The sequence below is a fragment of the Monodelphis domestica genome, chromosome 2 (genome assembly GCF_027887165.1).
Source record: "Monodelphis domestica isolate mMonDom1 chromosome 2, mMonDom1.pri, whole genome shotgun sequence".
Taxonomy (NCBI): Eukaryota; Metazoa; Chordata; class Mammalia; order Didelphimorphia; family Didelphidae; genus Monodelphis; species Monodelphis domestica.
Genome location: NC_077228.1, coordinates 231,269,466 through 231,282,304, shown reverse-complemented (window position 1 = coordinate 231,282,304; position 12,839 = coordinate 231,269,466). Strand labels below are relative to the sequence as shown.

Here is a 12,839-nt window from a genome sequence, read left to right as displayed (position 1 = left end):
CTCTGACAGCATGCTTCCTCATCCTATATAGGATGTTCTAATATAGAAGGTGTTGAGTACATTAATCAGAGTAAAGTCTTTCAAAATTATTCTGCCTTTTTCCCAAAAGTTTTTCTTGATTAGTCTCTTCATCATTTCCCTTCCCTTCTTGTTTATTCTGAACTTTATTTTCTGGTTTATACCTTAATTTTTTTTCATCTTTATTCTCTCTGGGACCCTTGTGGGAGTTAAACTTTCTAAGTACCAGGTCTGCCTTTTAACTGATTTCTTCATGATCTCTTTAGTAGATGTTACCTCCATCTTTCTTTTTTTCTGCTGTGTTTCCCTCTTTTCTCAGTGAAACCTGAATGAAACAATTCCTGGAGTGGGATGGTGATGCTATACATCCCTCTGTCCTCCCTCCCCTCTTTTGCAGAGATGGGGGTTCTATCAGTGTGGAACATTCTTTATACTGTTATTCCTCATTTATTTACTCATTAGTTTTGCCAAACTGCTCTTTACCTTTCTTTTTTTTCAGTCATCATTCCAAGGGATGACTCATTGAGAAGGAAAAGGTGATGTAAAAACAATAAATATCAATAAAAATAAGATTTATTTGTTGAATTGACTTGAGTTGATGAATAGACAAACGAGCATACCTGGCCTCCCTATCATACCAAAATATCCACTCTCAAAAGGTTATACAGGCAGGATTTTCTGACCTTTACTCTCTGGCTGTTGACTGCTAGATAGCTCTTAGGCCAAGATACACAGATCTCAGACCCTTTGAAAAGCAAAGAGGAATATTTCCACAAGACTCAGGCAGGCAATTCATGAGAGATCACAGGTTTATAGAATTAAAATTAGCTTAGAATTAGAAGGTCTCTTAGAAGTCATCACCATTTTTCAATCTTGCTTGACTCTTCATGAGCCCATTGGCAGAGATACTGGAGTGGTTTATCATTTCCTTCTCTAGTTCATTTTACAAAGAAGGAAACTGAGACAAACAAGGAGAAATGATTTGTCCAGGGTCATCCACATAGTGCCTGAGTCCAGATTTAAACTTAGATCTTCCTGACTGAGGGCCTGGTCCTCTACCTATCCACTATACCACCTACCTGCTCCACCAGAAATCATTGAGTTCAATCTTATGCTACAGATGAGGAAACTGAGGCTCTGAGGCTCATCACAGTTAAGTGACTTAAAGGCTCTCACAGAAAGTTGGAGATAAGGTACTGTGATCTAGGCACTTCCAAAGAGCTCCATTCTCTTGCTTGATTCCACTCCACATCTTGGAGAGAAATTAGTGATACAAAAGGAAGTAAGAGCCTAACAAGAGAAGTTTAGACCAACAGTGGCCAGATAAAGGATGGGTATTAGAGGAGGGAGGGAGGGGGAGAGAGTAGACTATATCTATGACCTGGCAACCAGAAATTCCCTTTTGCCCTGAATCGGGTATAACAAGAGGGGAAAATAACCTTAGAAGCCAATAAGATACCAGGAGCTATCTGCTATGCTCTGTTGCCTTTCTGCCAAGAGTAGGTGGTCAGCATTTAAAATATTACCCAACACTTTTGTGATAGCAAAGAACATAAAATAAAGTAGATACTCATCAACTCCTGAATGGCTTGACAAATTGTGATGTACTCACACATGAATATAATGAAGTGTGACTGTGCCCTTAAGAAATGAAGCATATGAAGAATTCAGGGAAGCCTGGGAAGATACATCAACTGATAGAGTAGCTTAAGAAACAACAGGAAAACATGCACAATGGTTATGACCCTGTAAATAGAATAACAAAAAAAAAGTGAAAACTCCATAAGGATAATAATCAAACTTGGGTTCAAGGAAAAGTTGAGAAAATTCATCTCCTTCCTCTCTTTGTAGAGGCTGGGATACTGTGGGGGTAGATATTACATGTCCTGTTATATACAATTAACATACTAGTTAACAAGGTTTTTTTTCTTTCTTCCTTTTGTAAAACTTTGTCATATGGGGTTGGTTCATATAAGGTAGGGGACTGAGGAGGAGGAATATGTTCAGAAATTGAGGTGATATAAGAACAAAGAATGTCAATAAAAATAAAAGTTTTAAAAAGAAATCAGTGAGATAAAAGATTCAATGGAGGGGCTTTACTCTCCAGAGGGGCCAAGGAGGAGAAAGAGCTAGACTAAGAACTACAAGATTTGGATTTTAGACCTGGCTCTGCCAATGACAAACCCTGGGCTTTTCATTTCACCTATTCGAACTTCAGTTTCCTCTTTTGTAAAGTGAAAAATAAAGACCTGAATTCTTTGCCTTGATAAAATGGAATTAATGATACTTGCATTACCAGGTTCAATCCTAGCTCATTTTCTTATCACCCCTGTGATTGTGGGCAAATAATTTATCCTATTTGGGTCTTAGTTTCCTTATCTGTAAAGATCCTCTTCCTTCCTTCCTTCCTTCCTTCCTTCCTTCCTTCCTTCCTTCCTTCCTTCCTTCCTTCCTTCCTTCCTTCCTTCCTTCCTTCCTTCCTCTCTCTCTTTCTCTCTTTCTCTCTCTCTCTGTCTCTCTCTCTCTGTCTCTGTCTCTCTTTCTCTCTCTCTCTACTACAAGAATTCAGATATATTCTAGGTAAAAAACAACAACAACAATCCCTTACCTTCTGTCTTAAAATCCACACTAAGTTATAAATTCCAAGGCAGAAGAGCCCTTTAAGGGATGGGCAATAGAGGATTAAGTGACTTGCTCAGGATAACACAGCTAGGAAATGTCTGAGGTTACATTTGAACCCAGGACCTCCTGTCTCCAGGTCTGGTTCTCTAGCTGACCTTCCTCAAGATCTTTCAATGAAAATCGGGTTAATAATATGTAATCTAACTTCCTCCTTGGATTGTTGCTAGAAGTAAATGAAATAAGACCTGTGAAAGGGGTTAATTTTAAAGGACTGGATGAGCGTGATCACTTGTAAATATTATTATCAAGAAACCTTGGATCTCCTGGAGTCAAATGCAGTATGGATGGGGTTAAAAAGAATAAGGTAGATGAGGGAGGAAGGGTGTAAGGGAGAGGCTTTTTAAAGACAAATTTTGACCCTTTTCTAATGGCAATTAGGGCCAGCCCTAGACTCTGGGCACTGCTTCTCCCATCCACCCATTGACTGTCCTGTTCCTCTCGCCATCATCCCGTGGGGTCCCAGCCGGACTCTAGTCACCCCCCCTTCCCCCCGCTTCTTCTCAGCCACCCCCACCCTCTTGGTGCTCCATCACCTCTGTGTTAGCTGTGTGGCTAGTGGTCAGCAGGGGTTCATAATTACTCCTCGTCATTCGTTAGCAGTGGCTGGTGATTAGTAAGGGGTCAGCTTCTTCCAGAATTTCAAACAGCAAATCAGGACTAACCCCCCGGGAAGAGCTAATGATCAGAGAACTGGGGTGGGAAGATGGCCCCGGAAGGGGTGATTGAATGAATGAGTAATAGCAGATCATTCCTCCTCCCCCCCCTCAGCGGTCCCCGCACCCTCATGTCCATCAACCCTGGCTCTGGTTAGGGGAAGAACTTGGGTGTTTGTTGGTTGAGCCTGGGGGGATCGGAGAGCCCAGGGTCTGGAACTGGGGTCTCGGACTTCAGGAGCCGAACGGCGGGTGACGCTATCCGGGTGGAGTTGGTGAGGGGGGGAGGCGGCCCTGGGGACGTCTCCTCCTCCTCCCTCTCCTCCTCCTCCTCCCCCTCCTCCTGCAGCCACCGGTTGTCGAGGTCTGGAAAGTTTGTGCTCAGTGCCTGGGGAGTCGGGAGCCGGGATCCCGAAGCCCAGTCCTGGGGCTCGGTGACCAGAGTGGAGGGAAGCCGCGATCCCTGCCCCAAGCCCCAGGACCACGGGGAAAAGGACCAGGCGCGGAACCCTCCGGAGCCGAGAGTCTCATGGTGAGCACCTGCCGCGGGCTGGGAGGGCGAGCCTGGGAGAGGGGCAAAGAGAGGGCGGCGGTTCAGCCAAGGTGGGGGAGGCAAAGACAGGAGTGAAGGAGAGGAGAGGAGAGGATCGGAGAGGAGAGACAGGACATTAGGAGACCCTGGTGGGAAGGAAGGAAGCCTGGACACGCAAGGGGAGAGAAGAGCAGAAAGAGATGGTGAAATAGAGGAGGATAGAGAAGGGAGATGATAATTAGAGAGGTGAGAAGGGAAGCAAGGATGGGGCAGAGAAAGAGGGAAAGGAAGGAAGGGACAAGGACAGAGGGGGACACCGAAGAGAAGCGGCGGAGAGATTGCGGTGGGGGTGGATGGGGGCAGGAAAGGAGATAACTGAAGAGTTGGAGGTGCCATTGAGATATCTGCTAACTTGGGACTGCCAGTCACTATTTTTCCATTCCAACCATTTTCCTCTTCAATCCAAGGGCTAAGGTTGCCTCCTCCCCCCAATCTCAGGGGCCCTCCTCCTGTTCCCTTCTTCCACCAGTTTCACAATTTTTTTGAAAAATTAGCTCCAGCCTCCAAACCTCCCCTTGGAACGATGATGCCCTCTAACTAGGGCCAAGATTGGGGAAGAAATGCTGTTACCTTTCAGGAAATCCACTCCTCCAAGAGTCCGTGTCCCCGCTCTGTCCCTTGCTTTCCTGGGACTTTAATCCCCGCTTCTACGGTCCTGGAGGCTCCTGCCTGATATGGGTGGGGGGCGCTGCCTAGAGCCACTGTTTCCTCCCTTCGGTCACTATAGCCTAGGCCCTTAGGGTCCCAGTTCTCCCAAGCCTTTGCCTGTTTTCCCTTGACTCACCTCACACACATACATGTTTACACACATAGACAATACAGTCAGAAAACACTATTTTAAAACACCATCTGGCCTTTCCAGCTATGCATACACCATTCACATTCACCCCTATACACACGAAGAGGTTTTTGCCCTCATGCCCTGTGCCTAGAACCCTCCTTTCCTCCGTCCATCCCCAAGGGCCATGGGGAGGGGGTGGTAAACAGACCCCAACAGGAAATCTCTCTTCCTCCCCCTCAGCAGGTCTAGGCCCCTGAGGAAGACCACACACACAGAGACACACAGACACACAGACACACTGACATGATGGGGAGGGGGGGGGGGTGGCTGCAGACCTCAGTCAGGGGTAACTGCCTTGGTTCCTGGGAGTCACATGTTTTTTGGACCCCAGGGTAAGGGTCATTACCCTTTGCCATCATGGAGCCTTTCCATAACTCCGTGGGAGAAGGTGACATCAACTCTCCTTAGGCAAAAATTTCCCTCTATTTAGTCTCTTATATTTGACCTCTGACCCTTAGTGTTCAGGTTTCCCCACTCTAGGGGTCTGACTACCCTGAGGCAAACCTCTTTTTTAGTGGGAAAGGAGGTGAGTCCCAGAGTAGGAGTCCCATCCCAACTCCCTGGTTGTCCCAAAGCCCTTATTTGGAACCTTTTGTTGGCTCCAGGAATCTAGTTGTGTCAACACTGCATGAGTTTGTGTTCTAGTGCCCTCAGGGTTGTGACCTTCTGCCTGCTGGGTTTCGCACAAACAACCCCCCAAACACCCCTTGAACTTCATCTTCCCGTCCAGGAGCCCCTGGGAAAGGGTTCTGGGTGCCTACAGCTGAGGTAGGAACTTCTACTTTTTGTCCAGCATCCAAGTCGTATTATACTTCCTCCTCCTGTCCCCTCAAAAGTCTTCCTGCTGCTGCACCCAGTCCTCTGGAGCATCCCAGGGTAAATCAGGGCTGGCCCCTCTGACCTGATACCTTAGTTACCCTAGTTCAGCAGAGCTAGAGCACCCTTTGGGAGGCCTGGGCACTGGCCAGCCTAAAGAGCCTCCAGGAGCAACCATGCATGAAGCTGTTTGGCCAAGCGTGGACACAGGCGTGTGCATGCAACTGTGTGTAGGGGGTGTGAGTGTGTGAAAAGCTGGGCATGTGGCCAGTCACACATATGCTTGTGATGGGTGCCTCTAATGCACTCAGAATCAGGTGGGCATGAAAATGTCCCAAATGTATCCTTCCTTAAGGGCTACTGGTTGGCCTAAAAGAGAGCCCTACTCATGGCCACTATTCCCTCCTTTGTGCCATGGCATCCAATTCTTCCAGAGCATTCTCAGACTCCTCTCTGCCTGACTCATTCCCATACACAAATACATTTATACATTCAATCGACAAGCATTTGTTAAGATTTGGCAGAGACAAGGACAGAAAGTGAAAAAAATGCCCTGTCCTCCAATTGACCACAGTCTAACTGAGGAAGACAAACTATACATATATGTGTGTAAAAAAAAAAAGGATTACATACTTTTTGAGCCATCATCTGGCTTTCTCTACCACATAAACATATGTACATTTTAATGCTCTCAGGACCTGGTACTCCCCCTTTTCTTCCTTCTGTATCACCAGTGTGGATTTCTGTATCCTTATTGTAGCCAAGAAGAGAAATAGAGGATTCTGGGGTCTTGGGCCCTAATAACTCCCAGATCATTGGTTGGCTCACTGCATAGTTCACAATGTTAACTATGACCTATCTTATAGGATAAACCTGAGTTTCTATCCCAAATGTTAATTTTTGTTTCTTCATTCATTAATTTATGTATTTTTATTTTATTTATATTTAAAAATTTTTATTTTTATTATCATGCAAAATATACTTCCATATTGGTCATTGTTTTTTACATTTATTAATTTTAAAACATTTTGTCTTAGAATCAATACTGTGTATTGGTTCCAAGGCAGAAGAGTGGTAAGGGTTAGGCAATGGGGGTTAAGTGACTTGCCCAGGATCACACAGCTGGGAAGTGTCTGAGGCCAGATTTGAACCCAGGACCTCCCATCTCTAGGCCTGGCTCTCAATCCACTGAGCTACCCAGCTGCCAAGCTGCCCCCTGAGGCCATATTTAAACCTAGGACCTGCTTATTTTTATAAGCATTTATTATCATTTCATCCTATTGCCCCCTCAAATGAACAATTTTAAAAAATCCTCATGGGGTGTAGCACAGTGGATCTGGAGATGGGAAGTCCTGGTTTCAAATCAGGCCTCAGACAATTTCCTAGTTTGACTAGTTTCCTAGTGTGACTCTGGGCAAGTCCCCCATTGCCTAGTTTTTGCCATTCTTCTGTCTTAGAATTAATACTAAGATAGAAGTTATAGTTTATTTTTTTAAATCTCTCCCAATAAATATGCACAGTCCAGCCAAACAAATTTTCCCACATTAACTTTGTCTAAAAATGTATGTCTTCTTCTGCATTTTAAGTCTATCATCTCTCTGGCAGGAAGTGGGTGACATGATTCATCTTTGGTCCTCTGGACTCAATGGTTTATCATGGCATTGATCAGAGTTCTAAGGTCTTTCAAAGTTGTTTTTCTCAATAGTGTTGTCATCATTGTATAAATTGTTCTCCTAATTCTGCCCGTTTCACCCTGCCCCAGTCGGTAGAGTTCTGTGAACAGTGTCTGTTTCATCGTTTTTTTACAACCTGAATCGATTTATTTCATTTCCCAGAGTTTGTTTAGCTACTCCTCAGGAGGGAGTCAAATTAGTATTCAATCCTTGCTACTATGAGAAGAACTGCTAGAAGTATTTTTTAAACGTTTGGGTCCTTTTTCTCCTTTTTTCAATTGCTTTGGGGCATAGGCCTATGGGTGGTATAGTTGGGATGAGGAGTATGCATCTTAATAACTTTGGAGGCAGAGTTCCAAACAGCTTTCTGGAATGGTTAAACCCATTGACGGGATCCAACAGTGCACAAGTATTTGTCATTATCTTCTTGTGTCATCTCTGCAACTCTTGGAGGTATAGAGATAGAAGTTCAGAGTTGCTTTCTGATTCTAGGGCTCACTCAATCCACTGAACCACCTAGTTGTTTCCCCCCTCCACTTTCATATCTTTTGACCTTTGGAGTCCTCTTTAATCTTCTAAGTCTGAATCAGTTCCTTATAGATCTTTGTCCTAAATTGTATAGCTAAAATTTATTTCTCAAAATTAACCCAGGGACAGTTTAGCCACAGAAGGAGAAGCTCACTACCTTGGCAAGGAATTAGGAAAGGGAACTAAGCCTTTTTCTTTAAAGTGACTAAGAGGGGGGCAGCTAGGCAGCTAAGTGGATTAAGAGCCAGGCCTAGAGACAGAGGTTTTGAGTTCAAATCTAACCTAACTACTTTCTAGATGGGTGACCCTGGACAAATCACTTAACCTCCATTGCCTAACCCTTACCATTCTTTTGCCTTGAAACCAAAACTCTGTATTGATTCTAAGACAGAAGATAAGGGGTTTTTAAAAATAAAAATAAAGTGACTAAGAAAAGGGGAAAATTAAGGCGGGAAAGTGGTATTCCTAGAAATTTGACCAATCTGTACATGATGATCTTTGAATAAGTTGCATAGTACTAGCTCATTGGTTCCAAGGTGATCATTATGACTAATGGGATTAGTCCTGCTATGATGCCATTATTAGAATAACTTTTCTGGGCAGCTAGATGGACAGTGGATAGAGCTTCCGATCTGGATTCAAATCTGCCTTCAGTCTCTTCCTAGCTGTGTGACCCTGGACAAGTCACTTAACCGCAGTTGCCTAGCCCTTGCCCTTCTGCTCTAGGGTTATTATTGAGACTGGAAATGAGGGTTTAAAAAAAAAAGATAATGCCACATTTTTTCAGACCAAACAAATCTCATTATTTAACTTTCCTACCCTTATTGCTAGAAAATCAAATGGTAGCAGGGCATGAGTGATTCCTATGTTAAACTTGGGCAAGCCACTTAAACTTTCTATGCCTCAGTTTCCTCATCTGTAACATTCGAGGATTGAAATCAATGGCCTAAAAGATCTTCCTCTGTTTCTAAATCAATGACATGATAACTCTACCTTCCAGCCTCATTTCTCCCTCCTATTTACCCTACTCCCATTTCCCTGTGTTAAATGGATCTAGAGAATCTTGCCAGGGATCAGCCTAAGCTTGTCACTGGTGCTGCCAAGACCATGAGGTCAGGTTTCTTGGAATCCGAGAAGATGAAAGTATTTGTGCCTGGCTGGATGGGCCAACACTGTGCCCTTGCCATACTCCCGCCTCTGCCTAGGGGCTTCCCTGACTTCAGTGCCAAGAAGCCCAGCCAGAACCACACATGTCCTGGTGCAGAAGAGGGAACACCTCCTCCTGGCACTTGCCATTGGCTGGCATGTTCCCTTGCCAGATACACTGTGGCCTTAGTGAGGAGAGATGAGACCCAACGAGATTTGGCCACGATAGTGTTTTCTGTGATTTTGAGCCATCTGGTTGAGACTCAATTCCATTCTGGCTAAGGGTCAGACAGCAAGGCAGAAGTGGGCACGCAAAATATCTGTTCCTCTTTAAGCTTTCTGGCCCTAATCATGCCACCTAACTTGTGCTGCTTCGGAGACACCTTGATCTGGGCAGCCCAAGGCTGGGCGATAGAGAAAAGACCAGAAGCTGGTTCTCTTGATTCCCAATCCTGTGCCCTTTGAGCTCAGCCCCTCTTCCCAAGCCTTTTTTCTCCCTCTGTCTGAAGCTGAAATAATTGATGCTTAGGTTATTCTCTGCAAAGGGCTGAGACCATGCTTCCTTTCCCTGTCCCCCATCACCCCCAGCCCTGCCACCGTCCACCCTTAAGGTCCATCTCCAGATGAGAACCACAGAGACCAACACGATTCTTTCTACCCTGCCCAGTGGCCGAAACCAGGGCTGGCCACATCAGGGGGAGCTCTGTGGTTCCAGGAGCCTTCTTCACTCTGACTCAGGAACTTTCCCCCAAGGCTGTCCTGGAGGCTCTCTGCTTCTCCCCAACAAGCTAAAAGAGGTTGCTCTTTCTTCCTCCTCCTTCTTTCTTCTCTTCCCATCCCTTCCTGGGTCCTTCCAGCATCGATCGGATCCAGGATGTCTTTCTCTAGTCATCGTCCCCAACTCTCACTCTGTTCTCGGTCCTATACACAGCTCCTCTTCCTTCCTGCTTAGCTGACTCAGTCCATCTGTCCCAAGCCTTACCTTCACCTACTTGGCTCTGTCGACCCAAGATTGGCAGATATTACAATAGCGGAAAAAAGATAAGGTAGGATGAGTAGGTAATATGGGGTGCAGGCTAAGGACCGTAGCCAGATGGCCCTGCGATAGCCCAGCACCTTCTGCCCAACGCATGCCTCACCCTTGCCAGGCTAAGACCTCTGAGGCAGAGCCCTAATGAAGCTGATCTGCCTTTCAGTGTTAGATAATAAATAATGAGGGCACTGGTCTAGTTATAAGAATTCAGCTCTGTAATAACCCGAGGATCACTACAGCTGCACACACTGGAGAATTCCCTCAGGAACATTCCTGTGAAGTGGCCATGCCCAGCCCAGGGGACAGCGAGGACCAGGAGGTCTGAGCCCAATCCCTAGCTGGTGCTGATTTATAGATTCCCAGTAAGGCCAGGCAAACATTGGCCTGAGAAGCCGGAGCAGATGGAACTGTTTGATCAGATGGCAAGATGAGATCAGGTGCCCACTGGTCCTCTCCCTGTCCACCTGCCAGCTTGGTCCTTCTTTTTCCTTAAAGTCTAGAGAGATCTGGGTAGGTAAATGGGCACTGAGGACAAATTGGATGGAAGAACCAGAGTCTGGTGAACTCATTGCTTCTACATGTCTGTTCCCCTACCCTGACTTGCCCTATTGTCTTCATCCTCTGTTCCTAGAACTCTGCCCTTATGATATCTCAGCCTTGCTTTCTCCATTGCCCTCAACTTCCCAACATGCTCCATTGGGAAGTCTTCTTACTATCTTTCCCCCATCAGTTCTACCTATTCTTTATGGAAACATTGTGGAATTTAGGACTGAGACTAAACTTGGGTCTTGTTTCTCACTTAGTCCCCCATACTGGGTCTATTCCATAGTGGGAGGGGGTCCTAAGGGAAGAATTTGAGGTCCTTGGGATTTGGGGGTGGAGGGTTCATGATTATAGAGCTAGACTAAACTCTTCCCCTCCCATATTTGTGAACCACTTTGTAAAGCACTTTTCAACCCTTAAAGTCTAGCTGTTGGAGGCAGCTGGGTAGCTCAGTGGATTGAGAGTCAGGCCCAGAGACAGGAGGTCCTGGGTTCAAATCTAGCCTCAGATCCTTCCTACTAGTGTGACCCCACACAAGTCACTTAACCCCCATTGCCTAGCCTAAGGGCTCTTGCCTTAGAACCAACACCCAGTATTGAGTCTAAGACAGAAGGTAAGAGTTAAAAATAAAGACTAGCTGTTATTATTTTAATATATTTTAATTTTAAAATTAAAAATTTTAAAGATATTTTAATAAATTTTATTGATGAACTAATCAATCATTTTACAGATGAAGAAACTGAAGCCTGAAAAAAGAAATTAAGTGATCCCCCAATTCCCACAGATAATAAATGGCAGAACAAAGATTTGAATCTAAGTTTTCTAATGCCAAATCCACTTTTTTCCTTCCATCCATCCATCCTTCTGTCCTTCCTCCCTCCTTCCCTCCTTTCTTTCTTTCTTTCTTTCTTTCTTTCTTTCTTTCTTTCTTTCTTTCTTTCTTTCTTTCTTTCTTTCTTTCTTTCTTTCTTTCTTTCTTTCTTTCTTTCTTTCTTTCTTTCTTTCTTTCTTTCTTTCTTTCTTTCTTTCTTTCTTTCTTTCTTTCTTTCTTTCTTTCTTTCTTTCTCTTTCTCTGTGTCTCTCTCTAAGACAGAAGAGCAGCAAGGGCTAGGCAACCAGGGTTAAATGACTTGCTCAGGGTCACATAGCCCAGAGCTCTTTTCACTGAGCAAGAAAACATCATGGTACCCAGTCCAGCTGGCCTGGCACTGTCCAGGGTGGCTGTTAACAATTCTGGATAAGAGGTTAATTAGCCTTTCATCCTCTCCAAGTTCAACTCAGAACAACTTCATAGCATACAGACAATTCTCATCTATCCCACAGAGAGAAAGAATCCTACTTTATTTCCTTCCTTTTCCTTCTCCTTTGTCTCCTCTCTTCCTTTATGGGATGGAGAGTATTTGGGCATCTATGCAGCCCTGAATCTAGCCCTAGCATCCAGTTCTGCTCTGTGGGTCCTCTCTTGGCAGAGCTTCTTAGAAAGTTGATGAGTTGGGGAGAGGGGACTCCCTGTATTTGAATATAACAGGATATGGGGATACATAGAAGCAATAGCTCTAGTCAGATGCCTCAGTTGCCTGTATCTCCCTTCTGTAGCCAGGGAGGACAGTTTTGGAGTAGTTCTGCTCCTAATTGGGAGATCCCAACACAACCTCTAGCTTCTGCCAGGGCAGTGGGAGTGGAAAGGGGCAGTCCAGCCACAGGGACTGCCTTGCTAAATATGGTGATCAGGCCCTGGAAGACAGCTGGGACTCAATGATCAATGGGACACCCTTCCTGGGAGGCCTCCCACAGCCAGTTGCTCGTCACTGGGGGGGTCACAGTCATCCAAATGAAATGATTTTCCCAAGGGCTAAAAATAGTTTGGGAAGGAACAGGGAGAGGGAAGCTTCCAGACTGGCACCCAGACCCTGGCATCACCCCAGGAGACAGGAGCAGAGAGAGAAAACTATTCTGGTGCCCTCTCTTGCTTCAAAGAAAAGATTGGAAAGGAGGAGGGAACTGGTATCTGTGTTTGGGGTATCAGAGGAGAAGCTGTTTCTTCCTGTTGTCCCAGTCAAGGAAGGGACAGCACCCTCCTTGCCAAAATAACAGAGGGCCCTTGATAAGGGACTGACGAGCATGGCTGAGTCCCCTCTCCTCCCCAGACTGAGTCCCTGCCATAGTGAGTGAGACCAGCTTGAGAAGCATTTAGCAGAGGGTGTGTGTGGGGATGATGGGAAGGTAGGCTGCAGCAGCTTTGGAAGCCCTCCTCCCTGATAGCAAGAGGAAACCAGAACCTGAGAGAGGACACTCAGCCGGCCTAGGGGGTAGG

At 45.4% G+C, this 12,839-nt stretch overlaps 1 protein-coding gene across 5 annotated transcripts in view; it reads left to right on the top strand.

The window, feature by feature from the left end:
• Positions 1-3,748: 3,748 nt before the first annotated feature.
• Positions 3,749-12,839, top strand: part of GCGR (glucagon receptor) — a 28,391-nt gene continuing 19,300 nt past the window's right edge. For 3 of the 5 annotated variants that reach the window (XM_016430716.2, XM_001379711.4, XM_007482858.3), the window contains exon 1: positions 3,749-3,885. The gene's annotated coding sequence lies outside the window, so the exon portion shown is untranslated. Of the gene's footprint in view, positions 3,886-5,431; positions 5,555-12,839 lie in introns of all 5 variants that reach the window. The other 2 variants (XM_056817336.1, XM_007482859.3) reach the window with 1 other exon arrangement.